The sequence below is a fragment of the Tupaia chinensis genome, unplaced genomic scaffold, assembly GCF_000334495.1.
Source record: "Tupaia chinensis unplaced genomic scaffold, TupChi_1.0 Scaffold145741_1, whole genome shotgun sequence".
In the NCBI taxonomy this organism is placed as follows: Eukaryota; Metazoa; Chordata; class Mammalia; order Scandentia; family Tupaiidae; genus Tupaia; species Tupaia belangeri.
In genome coordinates, this window is record NW_006205599.1 from 1,756,458 (window position 1) to 1,771,158 (window position 14,701).

The window sequence follows — 14,701 nt, forward strand, 5'->3', positions numbered from 1 at the left end:
AGGGGGGATGGTCACGCCACAATCCCTTCTCCTCCATTCTCCTCTCAGGATCTTGGGCACGCACGCACATGCGCCCGGCGTGAGTTTTAAGCCACCGGGTCCGGGACACGAACCGCGGTCGACTACGTGGGAGTCCAGCGACATAGCCATTATGCTAACTGCTGGTTCCCCTCCCAGACTATTCTAATGTCCACAGAGTTGAATGTGGAAAAGTTTCTATGAATCAGATCCTATGTGAATTGCAATTTTATCATTTGCACGGGTGCACATGTGTGTGTTCCTGGAGGAGAAGGGATTGCGGTGTGGCCATCCCTGCGGGGGATGATTTCTCACTTTCTCTCTCACTGTCTCTCACTGTCTCTGTCTCTTTCTCCAAGGCGAGCTTATGGGCCCTAAAGCAAAAAAAGAAAAAAAGTTTATGATAGTCTATTATAATCTACCTAAACAAGCTCGTGTGCCATTGAAGTGTTTTTATTCCTCACCTGGAGGGTACTGCATTCACATGCTCATATAAACGTCCTTGAACTATTGTCCAATGATTTACGTAAGTCCCTGGATCTGGAATTGGTGCTTACAAGGGATGAATAGTGACAGTTTCGGGACACATTGCCACATAGCCTGCGGTCAGCCGTGCTTTTCATTTTTCGCTCCTATCAGCAACACCTAATTTCCTGTTTCCCCACAGCCTGCCAACACCGCGTGCCGTCATTCTCTGCACGGTCTGCCAATCTGGTAGCTTAAGATGACAGCTGATTTGACTCACTGCTTTGGCCCACCTTTTAAGTTCATGTCCCACATTTCTGCCCCCTCAGTTGCTTTGCCTGCTCTGTGTTCATACCTTGGAACAGTCATTGGGTCTGATGGTTGAGTCCCCACCATTAGAAAAAGATCTTGGAAATCAGAATCCTCCTTCCCCTTTCAGAAACTGAAATAGTCTGGGAAAGTTTAAGACGGCAACAGACAAGGTGCGTTGAAATCAATGGCCCTGGTGAACGCGCTCACTGAGAACGACCGACTTGTTGGGGCCTGCGTCCCTCGTTGGGAAATCGGCTCTGGCTCTTCATGGCCCATGTCCTTTACGTGGAATGTGCTCCCCGTACCCTAGGAGAAGGCACGTGCGGCCACGTTCTCCCAGGGAACGCACTCCATGGTCGCGACAGATTGAACTGGAACGGGGGAGCTGATGAGAGTTGGAACAATTTGAGTCTCTCTCAGGAATTCAAAGACAGAGACACAGAAACCAATCGAGTGGAGTGGGCCACCGGTGCTATAAATCTTGGAGAGTTGAGGCCGTGTTTGGTAGCAGTGACCCGAAACAGCGAGTTATTGTGGAAGAGACATTAACACCTATAGGAGAAATGAAGAGAAGCAGAGGTGAAGGAGCACAGGGACTGAGGGATTGAAAGAGAGAGAGAGAGATTCTGAGAGAGGAAAGCTGCATGGCTTCACCGGTCCCCTGGGTGCCCCGACTGTGCTTCCTGAAGGTGTGTGCCCGGAGGCCGTGTTGTATCCTTCCAATAAACCTTTTTTTTTTTTTTTTAATGAACTCATTCTCTAAGTGCCCCTTTGCATCACTGCTCATTCTTGAGTTAATAAAAGAGATTATTATTACAAAGTTATGAGATAATTGCTCAAGTCCAAATCTTGGCATATTTTTCACAGTTTCTGACAACTAACTAGATTCGTTGACATCACAACATCGGCCCATCTGTCTGTGCATATTCTCCCCTTGTAGCTCCATGGTGAGCGAGTAGTTACTGAGTAACCACCAGACGCCTGGCTCTGCGCTGGATTCCACAAACCACCCAGCAATGGAAGATGCAGTTCCTCAGCCCAAGGAGCTTAACATGGGAGAGAAAACTAGCAGGTGAGAGAACTACAGGGCAATCACATGACACTCTGTGTTAGTTACTAGACGCAAGAGGCTTGAGAAAAGTCAGGAGCAATGTAGGGTGGAAAGTCAGAACGTGTCTGCAAAGCAGAGAACCTTGGGTAGGGAGTTAAAGGCCAGGCAACGGTTGACTGAAAAATGAGGCTGTTGCTGGAGAGAGAGAAGAAACAGTCAGTCCTCTAACATTTTTTTTTTTAAAGAAAAAACCTTTAATTTTAAAATTCTGATCTATGCATACAATTCATTTTTATATCACGGTTAAATTTAGTGCAAACTATAAAAATGTTAACACTGAAGTTTTCAACAGAAATCTATTGAGCTCCCTTAGAAAAGTTATTTAAAGAACAGCAAGTCTTTTACTGCTATGAGATTAATACATAAAGAAAAAACATTCACACATATTACTGAAATTTTCAGCAAATAATTTTAGCCATAATACTTTTGTTCAAAAGTTGTGTGTGGCTCTACACCAATTACAACTGGCAATGAAAATATTAAGCCAAATCTTTTTGATCTATCTAACCAGAATAATCCTAGTTTAAAAAAAACTATTGGCTGAAATTTGCAAAACTTTAAAAGGACACCAATTGTGAGTGGAATAGATGTATCACAACCTAGCTTAAATTAAGGTGGAAGACAGTAAAAACCAGATGCTTCTCTTTAGCCATAATACTTTTGTTCAAAAGGTGTGTGTGGCTCTACACCAACTACAACTGGCAATGAAAATAAGCCAAATCTTTTTGATCTATCTAACCAGAATAATCCTAGTTTAAAAAAAACTATTGGCTGAAATTTGCAAAACTTTAAAAGGACACCAATTGTGAGTGGAATAGATGTATCACAACCTAGCTTAAATTAAGGTGGAAGACAGTAAAAACCAGATGCTTCCAAGCTCGAATTGCACAAATAATAGGGGAAGAACATTCAGAGCTATAGCTATTACTTAAAAAAAAAATTAGGTCATTCTTACATTAAAAACATGAAATGAATCAAAGACGGACAGTACTGAATTTTTACACAAGCTTCTTTTGTATTTCAACGTTGTTTATTGAGGAGTGAATGAGAGGAGACTACTGTCAGACATGCCAGCGACACTTCACATTCAAGGGCTGGAAGCTGAAAAGCTTCCAGACTGAGTCACTACATGAGCCTTTGGGGAATAAGAACCGAAAGTGACATCAAATACGACATCATCATGCTTGATGTTTGTCATCAGTTTCTTTTTCAACTTTTGGATCTACTGGTTTGCTGGGTAGAAGGCTTTTTCCTACCCAGTCCTCTAACATTTTGCCATGCACAATTGCTCTGGTAATACTTGGCTTATCTCCTTCAACTCATTTATTTATTTATTTAGAGACGTTTGTTTCTATAGAGCGCGTGCGCTCGCCAGAAAGACAGAGAGAGACAGAAAGCGAGAAATCACCCCCCAGGGGGGATGGTCACGCCGCAATCCCTTCTCCTCCATTCTCCTCTCGGGATCTTGGGCATGCACACGCACTTGGCATGAGTTTACGCAACTGGGTCTGGGATTTGAACCGTGGTCAATTACATAGGAGTCCAGCAACATAGCCATTACGCTAACTGCTGGTCCCTCTCCTTCAACTCTTTGGACAACCCTGAAGGTATTACTAATACAGTTACCACTCATTAGCCTGGTTAGCAGCTGAGGAAATGGAAGCTCAGAGATGCGCCTGGGAGTAGTCCAAAGGACACAGCTAGCAAGTGCAGAATAGGAGCTAGAACTGGGTGATGCCAGCCCCTGACAGGAGAGCTGCATCTCCATCTTGTCCCTCCTGGGGCTGGGGTGGGGGCTGAGGGAGTGCTTCTTCCTCTGGAAATGCTGCTGCACTCCCAGCTCCCAGGCTACTGCCCCCTCCTATCCTCACTTGCCCAGGATAAGTTTGAATACTTCAGCCAGCAAATGGATGGACACCATTTTGTATCTTTTAAATACCTATTTGATAACCGTCGCTATCCTGAGGGCTAAAATGCTGGACATGCTATTTATTTGATATTAAGCATTTCCTTCTCTTTCTTCCCCTCTTTGTTTTGTTTCTGGACACGCTATGTCATGATCCTCCTGCCTCAGCCTCCTGAGTAGCTAGGACCACAGCTGAATGTCCTCTCCCCTGGCTTTTAAGGGTGGACTAGGAATCAACCCTAGGCCTCCCATGGGGCCTTAGCCTGCCAAAGCAACCAGGGCACACCACCATGCCCGGGCCTGATATTTCTTCTAAGAGTAACAGGCAGTTGGTTAGCTTTAATTACACAGACCTGTAGACCCATCCTGTCCCCTACTTGGGGACCATTCTTGACTTGCTGGAGGGATTTAGAAGTTCATGGCAGCTGATAGGAACTGACAGTTATCACGTGCCAGGAAGTCCTAGGTGCGTTACAGGCATCACCCGTATCCATCTCCTTTGGGAGGTAAGAATTACAATGACTCTACTGAGGCAGAGAAGACCACATAGCCTTTCTGAGGGTCACTGACTAGGAAGTGGCAGAGCCAAGACTCATCCCAGGCAAAAAAAAATATATTGACATACTCCTATGTTCGTGACTTACCTGCTCTGTTGCCTTGGGAACCTGCCTGCCCAGGTGTCTCCCTCCCGAGTTCACGCTGGCCTCGCCTGATCCAGCATGCTACAATATATGCAATCAACGCCTTTCTGCCTCGTGAATGACTTTGTTTCTCATTTGCCTCTGGTCTTTGCACAGGCTGATCCTCAGAACACCTTCCTCCTCATCCTTCTCTACTTCAACAGCTTTTACTTACAGCTTGGGTCTCAGTGTAGACCACACGCCCTCTGGGCAGTGTTTTCTGAGCTCTCCACGTCCGAGTTGGTGCCCCAGTTCCAGGCACCTTTGGCATGTGTGTGCACATCCCCTGGGGTAGAACTCACCCCTCTGGGCTCCAATTGCCCCTTTGCATCTCTGCTCACCTGTTAGCGTGAGGCTGCAGGGAGGCTGCCGCAGCTGTGTCCCGAGAGGTCACGTAGCGTCTGGCATGAGCGTCCGCCTTCCTGGCCAGAGGATGAACGAGCGAATACTCAACATCCCCTCTTCATGGTTAGTCGACTCTATCATGTGACCACCTCATACCGAGTGCATGAACCCTTCAGCTGGTGAATCCCAGAGGGGCCCAGGAGCAGGGCTAAAGTAGCAGAAGTGTGGCCCTCGGAGGGCTCAGGACAACCGTGGCTTTACCGACCATATAGGAGTATGTCAATATTTTTTGTTTGTTTGTTTTTCTTTAAGGCATGTGTGCTTGCCCGAGAGAGACAGAGAGAGTGGGGGGGAAAGTGGGAAATCACCTCCCAGGGGTGGTGGCCGTGCTGCAATTCCTTCTCCATTCTTGGGGTTTGGGGCATGCACGCACATGCACATGTGCCCACATGATTTTTAAGCAGCCAGGTCCAGAAACTGAACCGCAGAGTCAGCTATGTGGGAGCCAGGCACTTTGACCTCCATGCTACTTGCTGGCCCAGGATATCAGTAGGTGACCAACCGGTCATGCCAGCTTGCTGGGCTCTGGCTGTGTGCATCGTTGGCTCTACCAAGGACTACCCTGAAATGACCAGCAGCCTGGGTCACCATGGGCCTGGAGTGAGCTGGACCACTCAAAAGACAGCTTCTCTGTGGCTGCCTAAAATAGCATCTCTGGTGGGTATCGGCTAATTATTCACAGTCGAGACAAGGAGCCCCCTTGACATTTCTCTGTGATCTGGGGCTCGAGAAGTGTTTGGGGCTGGGAGAGGTCAAAAGCTGGTGCAGACTTAGTTCCTGCCCCAAACAATAGCTGATTCCATGTGTGTGTGTGCACGTGTGTGTGTGTGTGTGTGCGCTTGGTGTCTGGGCACATATAAGAGTGTGTGCGTGTGATGTTTATTTATGTGTGATCTGTATGTTTCACGTGCCATAAGGGTGGTATATGCGTGAGGTGTAGTGCTGTTCTGTATGTCATAGATGTGGTGTGGTCATGCGTGCATGTGTGTGTGCACGCACATGTGTGCGTGTATTCTGAACGTGCTGAGACAAGACTTCTGGATGAGACTGAGAAGACGGTGACCTCCCTTTACTGAGTCCTTGAAGTGTGGTGTGTGTGATCACCCGGCAGGAGAGGGGACTGGAGCCCTGGCAGCACAGAGCAGCATAGAGGACGATCGAGCACCTAGAACCTGCCCACCTGCAGGGAGGGCACCCTGCCTGATAGGGAGGGAAAGAAGCACATTCTAAAGACAGGAAATTTGGCCAAAAAATAATAGGAAGAAAGGGCTTTCCAGTTCCTTGTCAGCGTAGGCATTGTTTTTGTTTTGCATTGCTTGCTGCTTTGTTTTCTGGCTAGCTCTGTGCCAGAAGAGTTTGCCTGAATGAGCGTGTGTGGAAAACCTCGTGGTTTGGTCAGTCCCAGTCACATTGAACAGAGCAAGGCGTTCAGCACAAAGGACACCTTTGCTCTTCCTGGCAGGGACTGCAGCCCAGGGATTATAACGAATTTGAGCCAGGGAGCATCACACAGAACAGCCTATTCTAGGAGCCCCAAGGCTCAGGGGGGATGGGAAGAAGGTGACAAGTGTTGTTTCCCTCTGGTTGTTGAGCACTGGCAGGGCCCCTGGTGGATCTGTTGGTGCGTGCAGGGTGTAGGAAGGGCAGAGCCTCCCTCCAGACTTCCTGATTGCAAGTTTGGAGAGCTTTCCACTCCCCCACCTGACCTGTCCCCAGCTAACAAGAGACCCATGGTCTCTTCCAACACTGTGGTACCCTCAGAACCTCATGTTTCCCCTGGGGCTGGGGAGGTGCTCTGTCTAACCACAGTGTCACAGGCTCTCCAGACATGGGGTTTGAGGGCTTGGGCATACCCTATTCCGCAGCAAAGGAACCTCATGGGATCTTGACATAAAACCCTCCAGAATAGCATTTGGGGTTCACTGAGAAGAACTTGCGCTCCCTTGCCAAATTATTTTATAGATCCAACAGGTCCTTTCACAAACGATTGACTAATGAGCTAAACGGACACAGTGCTGCCCTGGGTTCAAACCACTCCTCACACCCTCAGGTCACCAGTGTCTCCACAAACATTTGGGGCAAAGATCTCCTAAGCTTGCTCTTAAGGCATTTGAAAACATAGTCTGACTTAAAAACAACCTTTTTCTTGGAACCAGCAGTTAGCGTAATGGCTATGTCGCTGGACTCCCACGTAGTCGACCGCGGTTCGTGTCCCGGACCCGGTGGCTTAAAACTCACGCCAGGCGCGTGTGCGTGCGTGCCCAAGATCCCGAGAGGAGAATGGAGGAGAAGGGATTGCGGTGTGACCATCCCCCCTGGGGGGTGATTCCTCGCTTTCTGTCTCTATGTCTCTCTCTGTCTGTCTGGCGAGCGCACGCACCCTACAGTGAAAATCTCTCAAAAAAAAAAAACCAAAAAAAACACCTTTTTCTTTCCCGTTGCGGTACATTTACACACAGCAAAATGTTCATATTTATGAGACTCAGTTTCATGAGTCTCAGCAAATTATACATTATGTAACTACCGCAACTAGAAAGTTCCTTCCTGGCGTTTTCCCATCAGTCCTGAACTGTATCCCATAGATTAGTTTTGTCTTTTCTTGGTGCCTGGCCTTCTTTGCTCGGCGTGGTATCGGGGAGACACACCTGTGTTGTTGCCTATATCAGCACTCCCCTCCTTCTCACTGTGGAAGAGTTTTCCATTGTGTGTCTATTTCATAGTTTGTCCACTCATCTATTGATGGGCATTGGCTTTTTCCAGTTTCTAGCTATTAAAAATAAAACTCTGATGAACATTTATGTTCAAGTCTCTTGTGTAGGGTGGAGGTACATGTTCACTTGTCCAGGCTAAAAATACCTAAGAATGGAAGTGCTGGGTCATAAGGTTAGTGTATGTTTAACTTTATAAGAAACCTGTGGCTTGTTTTGTATGCCACCTTGCTGAAAGGATGCTTAGAAATCAGCTCGAATTTCTCAGTGGTGCGAAGATCACACCAAAACAACCTCCACAGGAAGAGAGTGGCCACAGATCTTAGTAACTAGGACCGTCGCTAATGCCTGTCCATCCTTTCCGTTGTAATAATGCAAACCCCAACTCCAGAGCAGGTTTCGTCATGGACTCTAGCTTTGAGCTCTACCCAAGAAAATGCTCATTCATGTTATAATGGAAGTGGACCAAGCAGAGTGGCAATATGGAGAGACGTTGAAGATTATTTGTTCCAGAAGGCTGAACAGATCTCTCGGAAATTTGCCTGAAGCTCAACCAATTACACTTTAGCAGGGTGATTTATTATGGAGGATGTAAACTATGGAAAGGTCACCTTTTGAAAGCTAATCTGAGCTCGGAATTCTCAATGCTGTAGAAAGCTTTTCCCTAAGATGGGCTGAACGGCACTTCCTGTGACTCGCACTTCCTGTGACTAGAGGGCCTGCCTGCCTGGGCCTTCATTCTTTTGTAGATGGATCTCGGAGCCCTATCATAATAGGAAGTGACAAGAGAAAGATTTTGTGTTCGGAGGGATCAAACAGGAAAAAAGAGGTCTGACCCTGTCCAGCCTCTTGGGACCTCGAGCAAAGGAAAATGGCTGCCCGTCCCACGTAGAGGAGTCCTGAGCCCTGAGAGTTTCTGCTTCTCTTGCCGAGACCTCAGAGGGGAGGTTGCGCAGTGGGCGGTTAAGTCACAGCTAGGACTGGCAACCCAAGAAACTTACTCGAAAGGCAGGGCTGGCTTAGTCTGTCACCTAGAAAGTGAGCCCAGCAGCATTGGAGCTAGACTGTAGAGTTAGCCGCAGTAGCAGGCTCTCGGGAGGCCTCCAGAGACCAAAATGACAGCTACTGGGTTTCCTGGCACAGCTGGTTGTCCTCTGAATGAATCATCGGTCACCACTCTTCAGATGCTTCCTGTGTTCGAATTTTACACTCCCATCCTTTGCCATGTGATTGTGAGTATTAGCCATTAGCCTGAGCAGAATCTACCTCCTTCCATTGGTGTCAGCTTGGCGGCGTGACTTGCCTGAGCCGATGGAGTGTGGGAAGGAGTGATTCAAACAGTCTCAAGAGGCATCGTGTCTCTGCTCCACGTCCTGTGCTCTTGCTGTTTATCATCAAGAGAATATGCTCTGGTAGCGCTGGTCCGAGGAAATTGTGGAGACAGATAGGCACGGGCCAACTCGAAGCCTGAAACCAAGCCCAGCTGCCCTGGAGCTTGATATAGAGCTTCCCAGACTGCCCAGAGACCTGAGAGCAAGAAAAAGAACATTTCAGGACCAGCAGATGGCGTAGCAGTTATGTTAGTGGACTCCCACATGGCTGACTGCGGTTCGAGTCCTGACTCACTGGCTTGAAACACACTGGGCACCTGTGTGTGCGTACTCAAGATCCTGGGAGGGGAATGGAGAAGGGATTGCTGTGTGGCAATGCCCTCTGGGGAGTAATTTCTCACAGTCCCTCTCACTGTGTCTGTCTCTCTCTCTGGTGAGGACATGCACTCTTAGGCAAAAACCTCTTAGAAAAAAAGAAAAAGGAAAAGGAAATCTCATTGCACACCACTGAATTTTAGGGTGGCTCACTATGAAGAACTATTACAGCTTACAGAATTATTACTGGTGACTGATATATCCACTAATATCTATTTACCCTTTCTTTTGTAATAATGGAAATCCACCTTTTTAACTGGCTGTTTGAAATAAGGCTGAATTCCCCAGCCCTCCCTGGAAGGTAGATGTGGCTATGTAAGTGAGTTCTGGCTAATGAGATGTATTAGTACAGTGTTTGTGGCAGCTTCTGAGAAGTTTTCTTGAAAACCAATGGCGTGAAACCTTAATTCTGTCCTTAATACTGCTATCTGGAACACAGATACAATGGCTGGAGCGCTTGCTGATATTTTTGACCCTGAGGAAGAAGGCTACACCCTGGAGAAATGAGCTATCTAAAGCTACTTGGACTATTCTATGGAAGAACTAAACTGTGGTTGGTTTGTTTGCTTGTTTTTTTGTTTTGTTTTGTTTTGTTTTGTTTTTTTAAGGTTTTTACCATAAGGCACATGAGCTTGTCAGAGAAAGAAAGCGACGGTGAAAAAGAAAGAGAGGCATCACACTCCCGTTAGGATGGCCATGCCACAGCCCCTTCTCTTCCATTCTGCTCTCAGGAATTGGGGCATGCATGCATATATGCCAGTATGATTATCAAGCCTCCATGTCTGGGACTTGAACTGTGGTTGGCCACATGGGAGTCCAGCGCCTTAAGCACCACACCACCTGCTGGCCCCCAGACTGTGTTCTTTAAGCCTTTTTGTTGCTATATTCTCCTGCTAAGCTTACTCCTGACTGTACCCTCAAGACAGTTTTCACCAAATCTGAAAAATAATTGTGACATTACTTATAAGCACACTACGGACACCTGTACAGCAATGACCTACTGTTCCCCATACTGCTCAGAACGGACACCACGCCAAACAGTTCAAAAGCAAACCTCTTGGGAGGGAGAATGGAGAGTGACTGATAATGGCTACAGGTTCTTTGGGGAGGGGGATAAAACTGTTCTAATGTGAGATGGTGGTGATGGTTGTACAACACCATGCATATACTAAAAACAATAGAATTGTGTACATTAAAAGAGTGGATTGCATGGTTATGGGAATTATATCTCAAGCTATTACAAAAAATTAATCTCTTGTTCATTGTTTATGCCTTTGTGAGGCAGGCATGTTTATCCCTCCCCCATTCCAGTATGGAACCAGGGCCCAGAGTGCCGAAGTGCCTCTTCCAGCTCATACACCTGGTGGATGTCAGAGACGAGTCTCAAACTTAAGTCTTCTGACTTCAGCACCATGTGGTATGTGTGACCTCTCTAGGGCCACAGGGCAAGAGGACTCAGGAACTATTAGACACCCTGAGTGGTGGGTAAAGCTCGTTTTTAGCTCTTAAAACCTTTTCCTCTGCACCTTCTCTCTGTTCTTCTCCCCTGTACGTGATGACCCAGGGTCCCAGCATATGCTATTTCATGAGCATTCTTGCCAAAAAATGTAAAAAGACATTTGCATTTTAACAGACAACACAATTGCAAATAGTTTTTCTCATGCTGCTATGCATCCCAACTCTCAAATGTTCCTCCCTCCCCATCCTCCCCACACACACACTGAAAGTGGTTGGAGGCATGGGGCATCTTCCATTTGGACTCTGGTATGTGAGGGGCTTCCAACTGACAGCAACACACGTTTATAGGAGGTGTCCTATTCCTATGAACCAGCCACTCTGATGGATGCTTTTAGATACACTCTTACTGGGGTCAGTGGATAGTGTGGCAGTTACATCCCTGGACTCCCACATGGCCGACTGCGGTGTGAGTCCTGGGCATGGTAGCTTAAAACTCATGCCTCGTGCTTATGTGTGCATGCCTAAATCTCAGGAGGAGAATGGAGGAGAAGGGACTGTGGTGTGGCTATCTCCCCTGGGGGATAATTTCTTGCTTTCTGTCTCTCCCATGAGCACACATGCCATATAGCAAAAAATCTCTCTCAAAAAAAGGATACACTCTTACTTAAACTTCCCAACAATCTATAGAATATGAACATTGCTGGGACCAGCAGTTGGCATATGTCACCGGACTTCCATGTAGTCAACCACAATTCGAGTCCCAGACCCGGTGGCTTAAACTCATGCCGGGTGCATGTGCGTGTGTGCCCAAGATCCCAAGAGAATAGAAGAGAAGGGATTGCGATGTGGCCATCCCCCCAGGGGGTGATTTCTTGCTTTCTGTCTCTCTGTCTCTCTGGCAAGCACGCACACCCTATAGCAAAAACCTCTAAAAAAAAAAAAAAAAGAATATGAACATTGCTAAGCCCATTTTACAGCTAAGGAAACTAGCATAAAAAGATTAGATAACCTACTTGAGTTTTTGCTGATGTGAGTGACCAAGCCAGGGTTGCAACCCAGGTCTCCGAATTCCAAACCCAACATTCCCTATTTTATATATAGTATATAGAATATATTTAAATATATGTATGTGTGTATATATATGTGTATATATATTGGGTTGTTTTTACATAGAAAATTACATCATGACTTTCCATACAACCCAATATTTACATATTTAGTAATATTTTGAATGTATTCAAATGTATTTATTTATAAATAATATAAGTATTGTTTATAAATAATAATATAAATAGATTTAAAATGTTATAAATATATTATAAAGGGCGGGATAAGGGCACGTTCTGCTTCTCTCGGGGCATGGTGCCCTGGGGAGCAACACTCTGAGACAACCTGCCAATTAACGGGAACCCCTGTGCACAGGCTGATACCATCCAGGTTTCAGGCAACTGTCCAAGGATTAATTAGCTGGCCTGTGTCACTTTGTCACACAAACCCAGACTGAGCAGCTCTGGCTGCAGCTCCATGCACAGTGCGGGATTGCGCAGTCTGCTCTGCGCTGCCTTCACCGCTCCTGGCGACTCCGCAGAGGAGAACAGGCCTCCCGCACTCCGGACGTCTCTGCTTCCCAAACTGTGCTCCGAATGGCTTGGCGTTCGACCTGCCTACCCATGAAGCTGTAGAAACCCACATGCTGCTCTGGTTTGCATTTCTTTCCTTTACCCATCAAGGCTCCAAACATTACCTCCCTACTTCTGCTCGAATCTTCCATCCTGTGTGGGTCTCTGGCCATCCTGGTCCCTACGGTGCTGCATGGCCAATCCTTCACTCAAATGAGTCACCTCTGCTGAGTTTCTGCTTTCCCAAGCTGGGGAGCTGGGCTCCCTTCTGCTCCCCTTGTCTTGTGGAGTGGACTTTTTAGCATGACCTGGCTTAGGGTATGTGGTCCCGTACCCTTCCTGACCTCATTAAGACTGGGTTCTCCGCTGGGATTCACCCTCACTGAGGGAGCCGTGAATGGACAAGCTCTGCCTTCAGTCTCTCTGTTCACCCTCTGTGTGGTGTAGACCACCATCTTTCTCCTCCTGCCTGATGTGTGACACCAATGGCCCTGTTATCTGCAAACTCGTCCTCGCTGATGTCACCACAGACTCTGTCACTTTATTTATTTATTTATTTTTGGAGAGGTTTTCGCTATAGGGCGTGTACACTCTCCAGACAGACAGAGAGAGACATAGAGACAGAAAGCGAGAAATCACCCCCCAGGGGGGATGGTCACGCTGCAATCCCTTCTCCTCCATTCTCCTCTCGGGATCTTGGGCACGCACGCACACGCGCCCGGCGTGAGTTTTAAACCACTGGGTCCGGGGCGCGAACTGCGGTCGACTACGTGGGAGTCCAGCGACATAGCCATTACACTAACTGCTGGTTCCCTCTTCATAAATATTTTGTAGTATATATTTAAATATATATATTTAAAAGTTTACTTATTTGTTTCTTCCATGAGTAAGAGAAGCAAGAAGACAGAGAATGAATGCAAGCCAGTGTCTCCAGCCGGGTACTGATGCCCTATCTTCCCCCAGCCTTCAGTCCTCATGTGTCTGGCATGCTCAGGGAGGTCTCCAGATGTGAACTTGGAACCTTCTCACGTGAGCGAGCCTCACAGAGCATCGTGTTCTGCCACTGCACCACCCTCTGCTCCCACTTCTTCATTTTGTCTGTGTATTTGTACATCGATATTTCCCACGTGTTCTTTTTTTCCCCATTTTTTATTAAATTTATTTATTTACTTTCATTCACTGTACATCATTACAGCATACAAAGTGAGATTTTCCATCCAGAGTACACTGTATATTGGTTCAATCAAGCACATCAACATACATATTATCATCAACAAATAACTTTCCATTTCTTATTCCTGTATGTTTTGCTTTTTTTTCTTCCCATCCTTGATTCCCTCTGCCATCTCCCACTCTCCTCCCACACTGTCTCTGGTATCTGTGTTTGCTTTCTATACTTTTTTCCCCTCACATTTCATTGAGTCACTAAAGATCTTAATTAATCTAAATGTTTTCCTAACAAGAGCAGCTGATATATACATTTCCATAAACACAAGTCCAAGTTTAGGCATAAGCCTCAGTAAGTAGAATGAACATCCTATAAAGTAGCACCTAGCTGGGGCTATATATCTTACTGCAGTCATTGAATAGGTATTTTTAATGCTTTTTTTTTTTTAATTTCAAGAAAAAGAGCTTTAGTTGTTTTTTTTTTCCTGAAACTTTTTTTAACTTAATTTACATTCTTCCCCTAAGCATCATCACAGCATACAAACTGTGATTTCCCATCCAGAATATACTGCATAGTGGCTTAATCATGCTTATTATTATCAAAAATTATCCATTTCTAGTTTCTAGAATTTTTTTTTACCCCTATTTCTGACCTTCTGTCTTTTCCCACTCTCTTCTCACACTATCTCTGGTGTCTACAGTTGTCTTCCATTTCTCCCCCCCCCCATTGTATTTATCACACAATTTCTTAAATAATCTAATTACTTTCAACAGGAAGTTCACTTGGTACTATTAAGAAAACCAGCTTTAACTTAAATCAAAGAAATGCTAAGGAACAATGCTTAAAGCCAGGAAACAGGTTAGGATTCTGTTCACATGGTAGGTGCATGAACCTATCCACATCTCAAGACAGGACACAAATCCTTACAACCAGATAACAAAGTCTACAAGAAAATAAGCAATATTTTAGTCAAAAGTCATAAAATTATACTTCACCAATTCAGTCTCATGTACTTTATCTTCTGTTGAGATTCAATTTTTCCCAATTAAATTCTGGGATATAATATTCTACTCCAGACTTGTCTCTTTGATTAAGTTGGCCACTCTCTTAGTTTTTGAACTCTTATTTCTGTGTGTCTGTATTTA

General features: G+C 45.9%; 1 long non-coding RNA gene across 1 annotated transcript in view; it reads left to right on the forward strand.

Annotated features, from left to right (window-relative positions):
- Positions 1-13,355, forward strand: part of LOC102502111 (uncharacterized) — a 22,605-nt gene extending 9,250 nt beyond the window's left edge. Inside the window, exons 2-3 of the long non-coding RNA XR_337392.1 lie at positions 1,736-1,867; positions 13,280-13,355. This is a non-coding gene — a long non-coding RNA (uncharacterized LOC102502111). The remainder of the gene's footprint in view (positions 1-1,735; positions 1,868-13,279) is intronic.
- Positions 13,356-14,701: the final 1,346 nt, after the last annotated feature.